The sequence below is a fragment of the Arvicanthis niloticus genome, chromosome 8 (genome assembly GCF_011762505.2).
Source record: "Arvicanthis niloticus isolate mArvNil1 chromosome 8, mArvNil1.pat.X, whole genome shotgun sequence".
Taxonomy (NCBI): Eukaryota; Metazoa; Chordata; class Mammalia; order Rodentia; family Muridae; genus Arvicanthis; species Arvicanthis niloticus.
In genome coordinates, this window is record NC_047665.1 from 1,413,519 (window position 1) to 1,429,755 (window position 16,237).

Genomic DNA, 16,237 nt, shown 5'->3' on the forward strand with positions numbered 1-16,237 from the left:
TATACATCCCAATCACAGTCTATCATTGAGGGAAGCCAAGGCAAAAATTCAAACAGAGCTGGAACATGGAAGCAGGAACTAAAGCAGAGGCTGTGGAGTCGTACTTACTGGTCTACTCAGTATGGTTTGTTATGCACTTCTCCTGGGATGGGACCATGCACTGTGCCAGGCCCTCCCACACCAATCATTAAACATGAAAATGCCTCACAGACTTGTTGACCACAGGCAATCTGATGGAGACATTTTCTCAGTCGAGGTTCCCTCTTCTCAGATGACACTAGCTTGTGTCAAGTTGACAAAGAAAACTAACCAGGACACAGAGTGAGGAGGCAAGTTTACTTGTGGCATACATAGAATGAGATACTCAATCTTCAGTTTGTTTATCATTTTCTCCTCATTTAAAAAGTGATGGCTTCCAAGCTCCTTACACAGGGAACAAGAAATATTTCCTTTTTGTTTTCAGGAAAGGTGTGTGTGTGTGTGTGTGTGTGTGTGTGTGTGTGTGTGTGTAACATTACTGGATTTGTTTTCAAGGTGAATATTGTGAAGGTGTAAGGTTAGAATATAGCAGCTGCTCAGGCCACAGTTCCTGCAGCCACCCTTCCTTCCTTGCAGATATGACAGGCCCCTACTGAGGCATGAGACACTGTCTATGACTCTCTAGCTAACAGACATTTGGGTACTGGAGTTTCTCACCTGGGAGAGTGAGTTCACATTGAAGTGGGTACTGGTGCATCCTTCTTCCTATTGCCTTCCTACTTTCTGTCTGGGAATTAGAGAGTCTGGCTGCAGACTTGTACTGTGAAACCACCTCATCCTCAGAAACAGATCCCATCTCTGCCACAAGGGGCCTGATTTCCTTTCTCCAGAGCCCCATCACTATCTGCCTGTCTTTCTGTGGCATTAATGACTTCACTAACAAACTCCTTACTCCTAACAATCCTTCTCAATTTCCCCTTGAACCTGTATTTGAGACCTTTTGAATATACCAGTTTGCATTGCCTCAGTAGTTTTGAAAACTACTATTTTCATTTCAGCCTTTCTGTGATGTGAGTAGTGACCATGCATCGTGCCAGGGACCACTGGTGCTGAGCGCATTTTCATCCCATGCTCTATTTCACAGCAAAGGTCCTTTGTGTAGAATGGTCTGAGACGTTTCTTTCTGAAGTTATTTCTATATTATTTGTCTTATATCTCTTCATATACTGCCTGATTTGCCACGTTGACCTGATTTGCCCCGTGAGTCCTAGCTCTGGGCAATTCAAGACTGTCCATTTGCTTCAGCTGCCTTGGAGGACAATTTAAAAACAACCAAATACAGGCATTAGCTCACCCTGAACTTCTTGACATTACATGGAGATAGGCCTTAAGGCACCTTGCTAGATCCTTGACACATCTATTATGCCCAAGTCACATGGTGAATGCAGCACATTTCAGTCAAGGCCTCTGGTGCCCTCAAGTAGATCACAGCCACAGTGAAAGAATTTCGGATTTGATCTTGTGGATTTTTATTAAGTAGAAAATATAAGGAATAGAATTGACTCTTCTTTATCTGTCTCTATGGATTTTTTCGTGAGTGCTAATCCAGAGGCTGGAGACATAGTTCAGTGGTGACTAAGAACATGTACTTGTCTTGCAGATAACTCGAGTTCAGCTCCCAGCATCCTCATCAGGTAACACTCAACTGCCTATAACCCCAGCTTCAAGGAGTCTGACACACCCCTGTGACTTCCTAGGGTACCTGCACTCAGATGCACATACCCACACATATACACATAATTTAAAATGTAAATGTATTGAAAACTAATGCAAATTGTCACTTCACAAAGACCCTTGAGCAAAATTTAGCTCTTGACTCTCAATAACTTCTGAGTCTAGGTGCTAGTTTAGTTATTATGAAGCCACAGGATTTATATTATATAGGCCATTGGATCACAGAAGTTAACATGCTAGTGTGTGTGTGTGTGTGTGTGTGTGTGTGTGTGTGTACTTGTCTAGGTATGACTTATAAGAAAGCTGTTTCCAATTGTTTTCCCTGGGGACACTATTAGCCACTTCATTCAACTGAGATTCCCCACCCCACCCCCTTTTTTTCTGACAAAACTACAATCTACACATAGCCACAGTTAATTATGATAAAAACTGTAAACAATGCCAAGAACATGTAATGTATATCAAATATAAACTAAAAGCAAGAGGACACTATGAGTTATGAACTTAAGCTCACAAAATCTTTTTAAAAGGTTGATTCTTGATTTGGAGAATTAGGAGTAATTGCTCAAATCTCTTCCACTAATCCTTAAATAAAAATTAAAGAATTGGTTTCAAACTCATAATAGTTGGTTTTTACTAAGTCTGGAACAAAATCCTCATATACACAGAAATCAGTCATTATGAAAGTTATTTTTTGTAAGATAGTTCAGCTATAATGGTTTGAAGCATCTCTTCTAGAATACAAATCCCACCATTGGTTTCTTTAAATGGGTTTGAAGCAGAGGTTCTCAAGCAGTAGCTGGTACCTGGGGGTCTTATCAAAAACAGATTGTGGGTTTGGGCACAGTGGTGGATACCTGTAATACCAGAACTCCAGTACTTTGGAAGTAGAAGCAGGAGGGTCAGGAGTTCAAGGCCAACCTTGGCTACATGACAGTTTTTAAAATTTTAAAATTTACTTTATGTTATGAGTATGGGTGCTTTGCCTACATATATGTCTATGTACCATGTGTGTGCCTGATGCCTATGGAGACCAAAAGAGGGTATTGGAACCCCTGAAATTGGAGTTACAAATGGTTGTACAATGCCATGTGGGTGCTGAGAAATGAACCTGGGTCCTTTGCAAGAACAGCCAATACTCTTAACTGCTGAGCCATTTTGTGGCAATTTTGAGGGTAGCCTGGGCTATGTGAGACTCTATCTGAAGAGGAGGAAGAGGAGAAAGAAGAGAAAGAAAAGAGAATATGGGGAAGAGGAAGGAGAAGCAGCAGAAGAAAACTCTGATTCATAAGATCAGAGTAGGACCCAAGATTCTGAATTTCAATAATCTCTTAAGAAACGCTACTGTAGCCAACCTAGAGATCACACAAGTACCAAGAACTTGTGACTCTTTGCGAACCTCGTTTTTTGATGAAAACACAGCTGAAAATGTCAAGGAAGGCCATGCTTAGCAACAAAAGAGCAGTGGCCACATAGCCAAAGACAGCTGTTCTCTGGCCACAAGACTCTGAATGAACCCTGAGTGAATTCACAGGCAATCAGTCTGAGTATCGATGTGTGTCACCTGCTTTTTCTACTCAAGATACAGTGGGATTTAGTCTAAGTTGAAGTTTAGAGTTAATGCAGGTGTAAGGCAGATGTGTGTGTCTCTGGTAAACTCATATGTATATGCTTGGAAGTGCCTTTGACTGTCCCACTAGGGACGTGATCTCAGGAAGTCCAGCATGGGTAGGTAGAGGATTTGCATACTCAGCTGTCATCCTGGTTTGTTGGCACACTTTTCAGTTCCAGGAAAGTTCAGGTTCTTTTCCAGCACCAAGAACTAGAGGACAGGCCAGTAATCTTTGACACCACTCAGCAATTTGCCTCCTGATTTTCAGAAACACTGGAGTGATTTCAAATCAACTCTCAAATACATTTGTGTAAATGTGTAACCTTGTACAGAAAGAACAATCTGCAGCATGCACTTAGAAATGGGAACTTAAATTGTAGCAGATGTTTCTCTTTTTGAATGGGTTCTTGAATTCATTGGCAGACCCTTGGCAAACTGATGAATTAATTTGTTCAGGCCAGGCTTTATAAACCCTCCAATAATTCTTCCCTTTAAACATATTGACTTGATTGTTGAGATCTACAGCATATGGTTTAAACGTTTTAACCTTTCCTACTTTAATCAGCTAACATTTACTTCAGAGTTGGATGATGACTGACCATTGAAAGATACAGTTAACTAGGAAACCAAGTCCAATTTGTCAGTTAAATAAGCCTGGGTCTCTAAGAGGAGGGGGAAATCAATCTGTCATGGAATTTTGTACTACTTGACAGCTTTAGGATAACTCTATCTTCTAGGCCTGTGCTGAATACACATTTCTGGGAACCACAAACCTTGGTGACACCTGTAGCTGCCATGCTTGAATGTGGCTGAGTTAGTCTTACTGTGACATCTGTGACTCCAAGCTGCTCATAAAGTTACCCCTCACCCATGCTTTTTAAAGTGACTTCAGTAAATTCCCTGGTTCACCAAGTTGGACTTCAGTGGTATCCTTACTTTGGTCTGTTATCAGTGAATAGGCATTAGTTCACAACTCTCCAGTAGTGTCAAACAACACCTAGAATCTAGATTGATATAAGAGTGCCAAAGCCATTTATTGAAAAAAAAAAAAAAAAAAAAAAAAAAAAAAAAAAAAAAAAAACACTTTCCAGAGGGAGACAAAAGCAAAGGTTACTCTCCTCAGAAGGTTCCAAAAACAAACCAAGGCACAGTTCTGCCAAAGTTCTGTCTAGGGAGCTAATGAGTGCATTGGGCTTTCTTACAGAGCATAAGTGAGGGTCACTTACAGGGGTGTGGGCATTCCTCCCTCAACAGGCTGTGTCTAGAAAGTCTTTACCGAGCAGGAACAAACTGGGTAGCTACATAAATGGAGCCCCCTTTCCCATAGTCGTCCCTACCTATACACTCTAGCTCTTCCTCAAGGCCACAGCAATTAAGGCAGAGTTGTACACAACAGGTTGTAGGGAGCCACTGGATACTCAGTAGAGCATCCCATGACACTCTCCAACCCTCCATGAGAAGCTGTCAACAGTCAACAAGCCCATCCGTGATGGTCCTTTTGCAAAGGGCACAGCTGTACTGTACAATATAGTAGTTGCTTGACTTGGAGGGCAGTCATTCATAACCATTCAGTGAAGAAAGGACAGTCTCTTCAACAAATATAGAAAATGTCCATATGCAAAAGAATGAAGCTGATCCTCTACTTAGTACCACATACATAAAAGCTAGTTCACAAAGAATCAAGGACCTACATGGAATCTCTTAGAAGAAAATATAGGAGGACAGTATCATGATGTTACATTTGGGAATGATTTCTTGGATACAGTACCCCAAAAGTCAGATTTTGACAAAAGGAGAAGTACACGAATTGTACTTCTTCAAGATTTAGAACTTCTGTACATTAAAAAAAAAACAGAAATAATAGAGTGGTGAGATCATATAAAATGGCAGAAAATATTTATGTATCATGTGTTTAATAAATGCTTGGTTTCTAATATAAAAAACACCTATGACTCAACAATGAAGCACATTGTTCAAAGAACACATATAAGCATGCTGCAGAGCACATGAAAAGATGCTTAAAAGGTGTCACTAGCAACTAGGCAAATACAAACCAAAATTATAACAAGAGCACTGGCTCATCTTCCATATTTTCCTATGGAAGGCTATCTTCAAAATATGGGAAACAGGGCTGGTGAGGTGCCTCTGGGTAAAAGCACTCACCACCAAGCCTGTTGACCTGAGTTCCATGTGAATAATGGAAGGAGAGATCCCATTCCCTCGGGTTGTCCTCCGACCTTCACATGCATGTGTATGCACACACACACACACACAGAGAGAGAGAGAGAGAGAGAGAGAGAGAGAGAGAGAGAGAGAGAGAGAGAATAAAATGACTATAAAGACACTTAGGAAAACAATAAGTGACAGAGCTATAGAGAGACAGGAACACCGGGTCTTGGTGATGGAAATGTGAATGCTGCTATCACCATAGAAACAGATGAGAAGCTTACCCATTCATACAATTGAACAGTTCCAAAGAACTGAAGGCAAGGTCTCAAATTACATAGTGCAACAGTGCTTACAGCAAAAGCCCAAATGTCCATCAGCAGACAGATAAAATGTGCTGTATATACACAGAGGCATATTTCTGAGCCTGTAAGAAGAAGGCAATTCAGTACAGCATGGCACACAACAAGACATATGTTTTAGGATAACACAGGAGATGACATTCCACAGACATATTCATGAAGATGGGAAGTTGGGATACCTAGAATCTCATGAATGGCATATGATAAGCTGTTGCTTAATGAATATTGGCTTTCCTTTTTCATATTTTTATTGGATATTATGTTTACATTTCAGATTTTATCCCCTCACCCCATTCCCCCCACCACCCAGGAACCCCCTATCCCATCCCCAAACCTACCTCCACAAGGGTGTGCCCCCATCTACCCCCTATTTCCCCCTCCCCACCCTCGAATTCCTCCCTGCTCGGTGTTCAGCCTTCATGGGACCAAGGATCTCCTCTCCCACCCATGCCTGACAAGGCCATCCTCCCCTAAGTATACAGCTGAAGTCATGGGTGCCTCCCTTTGTGCTCCCAGGCTGGTGGTTTAGACCCTGGGGAGCTCTGGTTGGTTGGCACTGTTGCTCTCCTCCTGGGGCCACCAATCCTTTCAGCTCCTTCAGTCCTCCAACTTCTCCATTGGGAACCCTTGATCAGATCAATGGGTAGCTTCAAGCAACCGCCTCTGGATATGTCAGACTCTGGCAGACCTCCGAGGAGACAGCTACATCAGGCTCTTGTCAGCATGCACTTCCTGACATTCATATCGGCATCTATCTTTGGTGACTGCACATGGAACAGATACCAAGGTAGAGTGGTCTCCAGACGGCCCCTCCTTGACTTTCTGTCCCACACTTTGTCGCCATATTTGCTCCCTTGAGCATTCTGTCACTCCTTCCAAGTAGGACCGAGGCATCCACACTTGGTCTTCCTTCTTCATGAGCTTCATGTGGTCAGTTAGTTGAATCTTGGTTATTTCAAGCTTTTGGGCTAATATCCGCATATCAGTGAGTAAATACCATGTGTGATCTTTTGTGATTGGGTTACCTCACTCAGGATGATATTTTCTAGTTCCGTCCATTTACCTAAGAATTTCTCGAATTCATTATCTTTAATAGCTGAGTAGTACTCCATTGTGGAGATGTACCACATTTTTTGTATCCATTCCTCTGTTGAAGAACATCTGGGTTCTTTCCAGCTTCTGGCTATTATAAATAAGGCTGCTATGAACATAGTGGAGCATATGTCCTTGTTATATGTTGGAGCATCTTCTGGGTATATGCCCAGGAGTGGTATAGCTGGGTCCTCAGGTAATGCTATGTCCAATTTTCTGAGGAACTGCCAGACTGATTTCCAGAGTGGTTGTACCAGCTTGCATTCCCACCAACAATGGAGGAGTGTTCTTCTTTCTCCGCATCCTTGCCAGCATCTACCATCACTTGAATACAATGTTCTCCCTGCATGCATGCTTGGAGGTCAGAAGAAGGCACCAGATCTCATTATGGATGGTTATGAGCCACAGTGTGGTTGCTGGGAATTGAACTCAGGACCTCTGGAAGAAGAGCCAGTGCTCCTAACCTCCGAGACATCTCTCTATTCAGAATATTGACTTTCTTTTTGAGACAATTTTGATAGTTCTAGAAATGAATAGTGGTGGTGTCTTAGTCTATAGCTAGGAAGAGACACCATAATCTCAGGCACTCTTATAAAGCAAAACATTTCATTGGGACTGGCTTATAGCTCAAAGATTTAGTTCATTATCATGGTGTGAAGCATGGCAGTATGCAGACAGACATGGTGCTGGAGAAGTAGGTGAGAGTTCTATATCTTGATCAGCAGGCAGCAGGAAGAGACACTAGGCCTGGCCTGAGCATTTGAAACCCCAAAGCCCACTCCCCAGTGACACACTTCCTCCAACAAAGTCACACCTCCTAATTAATCTCTGTCACGTAGCACCACTCCCTAATGACCAAGCATTCAAATATATGAACCTATGGGGCCATTCTTAGTCAAACCACCATAAATGGTTCCAAGTAAATTGTATAATGTGTATACTTTGCCCCAACTATAAACACATGTACACAGGTTGCTGGGCTCTGGTTCCAGAGTTTCTGACTCTGCGGTCAGAATTGGAGCCAGAGAATTAATCTTTCTAACAACTAACCAGGCAGTGCTCATGCTGCTGACTTAGAGCCCACATGAAGAACCCTGTCCTTAAGACACTCGATCTCTTCCCACAAGAGAAGGCCAAAGAGGCCTTTAAACTAAAGATTCCAAACAGTGACCAGCTACAAGGAATCGGGGGAGGACTCTGACACTGTAGAGAAGGATCCTGTAGTCCTGTCTAGGCTGAATGAAACTTCAGGACAGGAGCAATAGGTGCTGAAGAACACCAGTCAAGGAGAAGCGTGGGGTTTGATGAGGTTGTTACTAGATGGAGCACATAGAAGAGAAGAGGATCAGAATAAAGTGATGAAGGGGCAGGGAGAGATCTGGCTTGTCTAATCAGGCTGGAGCAAAGAGTTGCCCTAAGAGTTTCTGAGTGCTCAATTGAAAGCAGACCCAAACAGCCACCAGGCATACCAAGGGAAGCAGTGCCATTTCCAAGGCCCAGCCCAGCACTGGCTCTGAATCTCCCAGGGATGGCTTTTCTCAGGCCAACTGTCCTGGAAGCCTAAGTGGCATCTGGAATTCAAGAAGCTTCCATGTTTCCAGTACAGCCTGGAGGACACATGTGGTCCACAGGCTGTGCTTTCCACCACCCACAACTTTGGGCCACACTTAGAGGAGACGGTGACAGATTCAATCTGCTGAAGCAGAGTAAAGTTCAACACTTTCAAAGTGTCATCCGAAGAGGCATTCATATGAGTCGCCATTTTAAACCCACAAGCTATTCCGCTAATAATAAACTATTTAGACACAAAAGGCTCACATGCCAGAAATCATGCTTTAAGTTATAAACAGAGGATAAAGCAGACAGGAACGTGGAGTAGTGAGTCTAAGTTCTGTTGCTAGCTCAAGCTCTGATCTGAAAAGAGACGTTCACCTTTCCATTTGCTTCAGTTTAATGATATTACTCATTCAGAGAGCCAAGCATGGTAGAGCGTACCTGTAATCCCAGCACTTCGGAGAAGGAGGCAGGAGGATTAGGAGTTGGAGCTACATGGAGAGTTCAAGGCTACCCTGGGATACATGAGACTCTGTCTCACAAATTTATATATATATAATTTCGCTGAGCAAGGAGACACCTGGATGAATGATATACATATAAGACCAAGTCCTTGCCTTTAAGGTGTTCAACATCAAATAAAGAGTAAGATAAACACATCCATAAATGTAGCTTGAGTTGTTCAAGATGTGATGAAAGGAAAACCCAGCAAAACCTGGACCAGTGTTAAACAAAACAAAAAACAAAAAAAACAGGAGATGTGACTTGTTCATTTCTCCATGTGCCAGTATTTTCAAGTATTCCTGTCATGTCCACTGTGTATACCTAATGATACCTAATGTAAGAGAACTAACTGGCTAGACCTAACAGCCTGCCAGTGACCCACTCTACAATATATTTAGGTTTTAATTTGCATAATTAGACCAAATATCTGATTCTATGCCACAAAAATTAAACATAAAGTACTGTACCCACAGTTACAAAATGCTAGCTAGCTAGGGCTGCTTGGGCAGATGATAGCAATTTTGGAACACTCTGTTAAATTGAAAAGAAGCTTGAAGAATTGGGGAGTTCTTGCCTGTAGCATGCAAGAGGCTCTGGATTCAACCCCACTGGGAAAGTCTTAAAGACCAGATTTAAATAGATGAGGGTATTAATGGAGACATAAATACAAAATGTAAAAGACAAAGATGAGTAGACATGATTTATCTCTGAAAGCCATGTTTACTTTTACCAGAGAAGTGAGGCAAACTCTTGTAAGATGGCTACTAGAAGTCTGGAGAACTGTGTGAGGCAGCAAGCCAAGCTACTCTTAGCATTCAACTCACATCCCATATATTTGGCACACTAACCCAGTTTTTTGCAGGAGTCCACGATGGAATGTTCCTGAGAATTGAAATCCTTTCATTCCGCACACTGGAGGGTAATTCCTGCCGTTTGGGCTGCATGCACTTGGCAATACAGTGTCAAAAAAAAAAAAAAAAAAAAAAAAAAAAGAAGATGAGCTGCCTTGAATTTTTTGGCAGTAGAAAAAATAGTTTTAAGAAGAAGCAACTTCCAGGCAGTGTTCTCAAAAGTTACGAGGTTCTAAATGTATTATAACAACACTTTTCTGAAAGGACAAACCCCAAGACCGATTAGTTCATTTCTGTTCTACTGAAGAATGCAATAAATATGCTTCTCATCTGAAGATGCAAAGTCAATCTTGCTAATTACATAAGCAAACATGAGAACAGGTCTAGTGAAACTGTCATGGCAAAGAATAATGGATGGAGTAAAATCAAGCCTTTTGGCAGGACATTATGATACAATGTTGCAATATAGAATTTTATGATCTGCTTGAGCCTTTATAATAAGACCAGAATTCTTTTCACTACCCTGGATAAAGCATCAGCATCTAATACATTACCATGGACAAACACTGAAAGTCTAAGTAACTCACGTGCACACTATGTCTGACATAATGTCACAGCTTATCATGTTACTAATGAAGTAATAATAAACCATTCTTTCAGCTCTTGGCCAAGTGTAGTATACATTTAAAAAAACTAGCCAGTTTCTCTGGACTTTGGTTTCCATATTTCTTTGTATTGTCCCCAAAGTGGGCTCCAAAATAAAGATTTAAAGGTATGATGTTTATTTACGAGGTTGGGGGGGGGAAGTGTTGTGCTGTAGGCAGCTTGCACTGGCGGGGAAGGCAAACTATAGGTTCCCTTCCCACTTTCACATACACGGATGCCCCATTAGGAGCTTAAAATAGGCTGTGGAGAGAGTACTTACACTATGGAAATCAGCAGCTACTCATCTGGTCTGCTTTTGTGTTGTTATATTTCTTTGTTTGCCTGATCAGTAGCACAATATCTGTATAGAAAACATGACAGGTGTCAAAGAAAAAGATCGTGTGTTGGTTTGTATGAGAAATGTCCCCCACAGGCTCCTGTATTTGAACGCTTAGTCCCCAGTCGATGATGCTATTTGAGAAAGTCATAGAACCTGTGGAGGTACAGTCTTGCTAAAGGAAGTACATTACTGGGGGTGGACTTTAAGCATTTATAGCTATGGTAGTTTGCGTGACAACAGCTCTCATGGGCTCATATACCTGAATGCTTGGTTTCCAGCTGGTAGAACTGTTTGGTAAGGAGTGGGAGTTATGGTCTCGCTGGAGGATGCCATTCCAGGGAGCTCTCTCATTGCATCAGGCATGTGGATCAGATTTGAGTTCTCACCTGCTGCTCCTGCACTGTGCCTGCCTGCCACCTAGCTGCCTACCATGATGGTCATGGACTATCCTTCTAAAACTGTAAGCAAGCCCCCAAATCAAATCCTTTCTTTTGTAAGTTGCCTTGGCCATGGTACCTCTCCACACCAACAAAAATGTAACTAAGACAACAGCCTTGTCCCACTTCCAGTCCATTCTCTATTTCAGTATTTGAAGTTGAATGTTTGATCTCTTAGCTTCCTGCTCCAACTGCTCACTGCCATATGTGCCCCCGCCCCAACACCACCCTCGTAATGGACTCTGAAACAGTAAGTAAAATGACCTCTCTCTTCGGTAAGTTGCTTTTGGCCATAGACTTTATCACAGTAACAGGGAAGCAGCTAATACAGACAGAAAAGGAATGGTGCACAGTTAGTTAAGGGATGTTATTAAGCTTGCAGCCCGTAAAATTTAACTGGGCATTACTGCTGTGAAGAAATTCAGAGGCTGTTAGCGGGCACACTGCAAAGTTAACAGTGTAGGAGTAGAGGCTGACAGTCTTAGCCAGTTCTTTCAAAGGATGCTAGGTCAGGAGTGGTACTCCTGGCCCTTCTGCCTGTAGTGAGTGCAGAGGAGTGGCCCTGCCTGTTCTTAGATGCAAGTTCTGACACCCATCCCATGCCAGGCCAGCACCAGAGTGATGAAGACCCAGGAATTCCAAGCAGCATCTACTACAGTTTCTTTGCATATGTGTGTATTTGCAATTTCATCTGAGTGTTTTTATCTATGCTTTGACAATTTCATACATATAAACAATGTGCCTTAGTCATATGCACCTCCTTCCCCTTAATGTCCTATTGATTTATTTTGGTTTGGGTTTTTGTTTTTCTTTTCTTCTCTTCTCTTCTCTTCTCTTCTCTTCTCTTCTCTTCTCTTCTCTTCTCTTCTCTCTCTCTCTCTCTCTCTCTCTCTCTCTCTCTCTCTCTCTCTTGCTCTCTCTCTCTCTTTGCTAATAACTCACTGGGTCCAGTCATTGCTGCTTGTTGGAGTGCTGGACGACCGTTGGGCTTGATCCTGTGCATGTAGCCACAGCAGTAGTGACCTCATAAATGCTGTGCCATCCGTGTCATGCTCAGAAGTCAGTATTCCCAAGCACTATCTTCTGGCTTTAAAATTGTCTCCTCCCTCTTCCTTGATGTTACATGAGTCTTGAATCTTCAGCACCCACATAAAAATCTGGGGACATTGTTGCACACCTAGATAATACAGGAGCTGAGGAAGCAGAGACAAGAGAATCCCTGGAGTTCATTGGCCAGACAGTCTGGCAAAATGGATGAGACCCAGATTCAGTGTGGCAAAATCCAAGATGGAAGCTCAGTGTGCTGGTGCATGGCTTTATTCCCAGCACTCAGGAGGCAGAGGCAGGTGGATCTATGTCAATTTGAAGCCAACTTAGTTTACATCATGAGTTATGGCACAGCCACAGCTTCATAGTCTCTCTTTGTAAGACAAAAGAAAACCAACAAATGTAACAGTAAAAAAAATAAGGTAGAGAGTTACTGAGGAAGACACCTAAGATTAATCTCTGGCCTACACACACACACACACACACACACACACACACACACACTGATAAACATGTACACACACGTACCACATATATACAAATAGTAATAACTATTAGTAACTTACCAATGTAGAAAATAAGAAAGATAAATAAACAATTCCTGTGCAGCCATCACTATGGTCTAGCTTTGTTTTTATTGCTGCAATAAAACATCCTGACAAAAAGCAATTCATGGGAATAAATGTTTATCTTATCTCATAATTCCAGGTTACAGTTCATCAGCTGCATACAGCTGATCATATACATCCATAAACAAGGGCAGAGAGAAATGTATGCGTGCTCAACTACCTGCCTGCTTGTGCTCACCTCAATTTCTCCACTCTTACACAGTTCAGGGTCCCTTACCTAGGAAATAGTACCACCCATAATGGGTCAGGTCTTCCCACTGAATTAACTCAATTAAGATAATGCCCCATAGACATGTCCACAGGCCAACCCAGCTTCACTGAGAATTCCTTCCCAGGTGATACTAGATTATGTCAATTTAACGGTTAAAGCTAACTACCACACACTATAATAAATACTGGGTGCAGCTGTATTATATAGAGAGAAAGTATGTTTCTGCTTACTATAAATTGATAGGCCCTATTGCTTTTGGCCTGTGGCATAGTAGAAACCTATGTGGAACAAAACTATCTACCGCACATCCAAAAAGCAGAAAGATAAAGCAGCCAGGGCCAGGGTATACTGCCAACAACCTGAAGATCTTGCCCCAGACTCCATCTAATAATTGTCCCACCATTCCTGTGTTCTAGACTCTCAGTCTGGCAAACAGATCTACTATGTAGACGTGGGAGAGAGATTCCAGATCAAAACTGTAACCATAGAATGGCACCAATATGTACCTGCAGCTTGAGGCTGGAGCTGACAGTGATACAATACACATTTGGAGAAAGGAGAGAAATCCTTTACTTAAAATTGCCTTTCCATTGCAACATCCTGATCCCTAAGATTTCCCGCCATTGAGTCCCAGCTGTGTGTGGAGCATGGAAACCCTAGAGATGATTAGGTGTGTCACTCTGAAATATTGTCATCACAGGAGCTTCACGGGTGGGAGGATCTGGAGGCTTGCTGGTCACACTGCACACACACTCAGGAAGGAGAGCATAGCCTCCTCAGTAGAATGATTTACACCTTCTATATGGCCGGAACAAATTAACACTTTTCCCTTTAGAAGTTGGTTATCTCAGGTATTCGTTTTAGAAAATAGAGAGACCTTGAGCTTGGATGGGTGGTCTGGGTTAAGGATGCTGATGCTTGTGACTGACAGTGGGAGAAAAGTACTTCTGTAAAGTCTGCTGTGCTGTTTGTATCCATCCTGAAGGGTGGTACTTGACCTTTCGTTAGAGTAAAGCATTGTCATATCCACATCCATAGCTGAGTGCACACAACCCAGGACACAAAGTTTTTACCTTCACAAGCACCTGCACTCACAGACACAGGCACACACATACAAACAATTAAAAGATAAAAGTGAAATTTAGGATGGAGAGAAGTCTGAGCAGTTAAAAGCACAGGCTGCTTTTCTAGAAGATCCTGTTCTAATTTCCCAGAATCTCCATGGTGGCTCACAACCTTCTGTAAATCCAGTTTCAGGGAATCTGCCACACTCTTCTGGTTTCTTCAGGCACCAGGCAGAAAAATGGTTCACAGGTGTGCATGCAGGCAAAACACCCATACACATAAAATAAATTTTTGAAAAAATTTAATCACAAAAGAAAATTCTTCATAAATCCAGTAATAGTTTTAAACTCAGGTTAACAAATTTTAATTACTGAGTTTGCTAAGAATTGCTAATACAAAAAAGCAGGCCAACTAAGGCTGTATGATTACTGTTTTTTTTTTTTTTTTTTTTTTTTTTTTTTTTTTTAATTTTCTGTGCCCAACATATCCAAGGGCTGACCACTCTTGTCTGTCTGCCTTTGGAAAGTCAGTGCTAGCAAGGGAGGTCAGAGAGTAGGGTGGTAGGATCCAGGGAATCTACGCTGAAGACTTGGGCTCTTGTTTTCTTTTAATTTCAGGTGCAATGTATACTCAGTAGAAGGCAGGAACCAGGGGAGTAATATAATCTGAATTTTTTAATAAAATCATTCTGGCAGATGTGGAAGCAGGAAGTCTAGAGACTGATGCAAGAGTCCAGGTGAGCTATGGTGGAGGCTGGGTCCATGGCAGAAGCATGCACAGAGGACTCGAGCAGAGTTGAGATGATTATCTTCTAAATACGATTGGCAAAAGGAGGCACAAATCTGGAGTTCGTTATAGAAGTGGGGTTCACTTTGCAGCCATTGGCACCGAAGTTGAGGCAAATGGGAAAAGGTTTGATGGTTTAAAAATTCAGATTATATTATTCCACCATATTTGGAAGCCCAGCAGAGGGTGGAGAACAGTAAAGATAAAAATGGCAGCAATAGCTGGCCAGGTATGGGTGACGCAAGCCCATATTTGAAGGATGCAACAATTATCAGGTCAGCCCCTGAGAGGCTGAGGACAAGGACAGACTGGAGACCTGCTTTACATTTTGGTACTCAAAAAATTGTCAATGACCATGGAGAGGTGCTGTAGCAGGATATTTTTCCTGAAAGTTGGGAGGAGCTAGGGTGGGAGGAGTAAGGAGAGGAAGAGAAGGAGAGGAAGAAAAGAAGGAAGAGGAGGAGCTAGGTGAGAGAGGACCAGAGAGAGGGGAACATGGAAGTAGAGTTGTGTGTGTGTGTGTGTGTGTGTGTCTAGCAGTCAAAGGTAGTTGATATATTTAGGTTGGGTATTGGGTTACACCTCTGATTGTGTGGGCATTTTTTATTGAGCATTACCAAATATATAAAGCCTTTGAATAATCTAAGCATTAGAGTCTCATTTTCGATGGGGCCCATGTGAATGGCAGGATGGTCTGGGCTCAGCCCAGCCTTGTGGAGACAGTGTGGAAGATTGGCAGAGCCATCTCCCACACTGGTGTCTCTGGCTGGCCATTTCTAGCTGTGGCATGTGCATGGCCTCTGGCTGCTTCCAGCTGTGGAGCGGAGCTTCAGGCCAAGGCGCATGGCGGCCTGAGCTAAGCAGAGCTGCTGCCACATAGTCGGCCATCCAGTGGCCTTCATTAGATATCTAACTCAACAAGGTGCTGTCTGTGGCATGACAGGACAGAATTGTCCCTGGAAAATAATAAAAGTAGAGTGTAACAATAGAAAATTCTTGTGAGAGACTGGAGAGGTAATTAATGGTTAAGAGCACTTGCTGTTTGGTTCTCAGCACCCACATCAGGTGGCTTACAATCACTTGTAACTTCAGCTTTAGAGGACCTGACACCTTCAGCTGTCCTTGCACATGTTCATACATACACACGAACACATAAGTAAATAATAAAATAAATCTTTTTTAAAAAAGAAAATTCCTTTGAGATATTTTGCCATGGAAGAGGA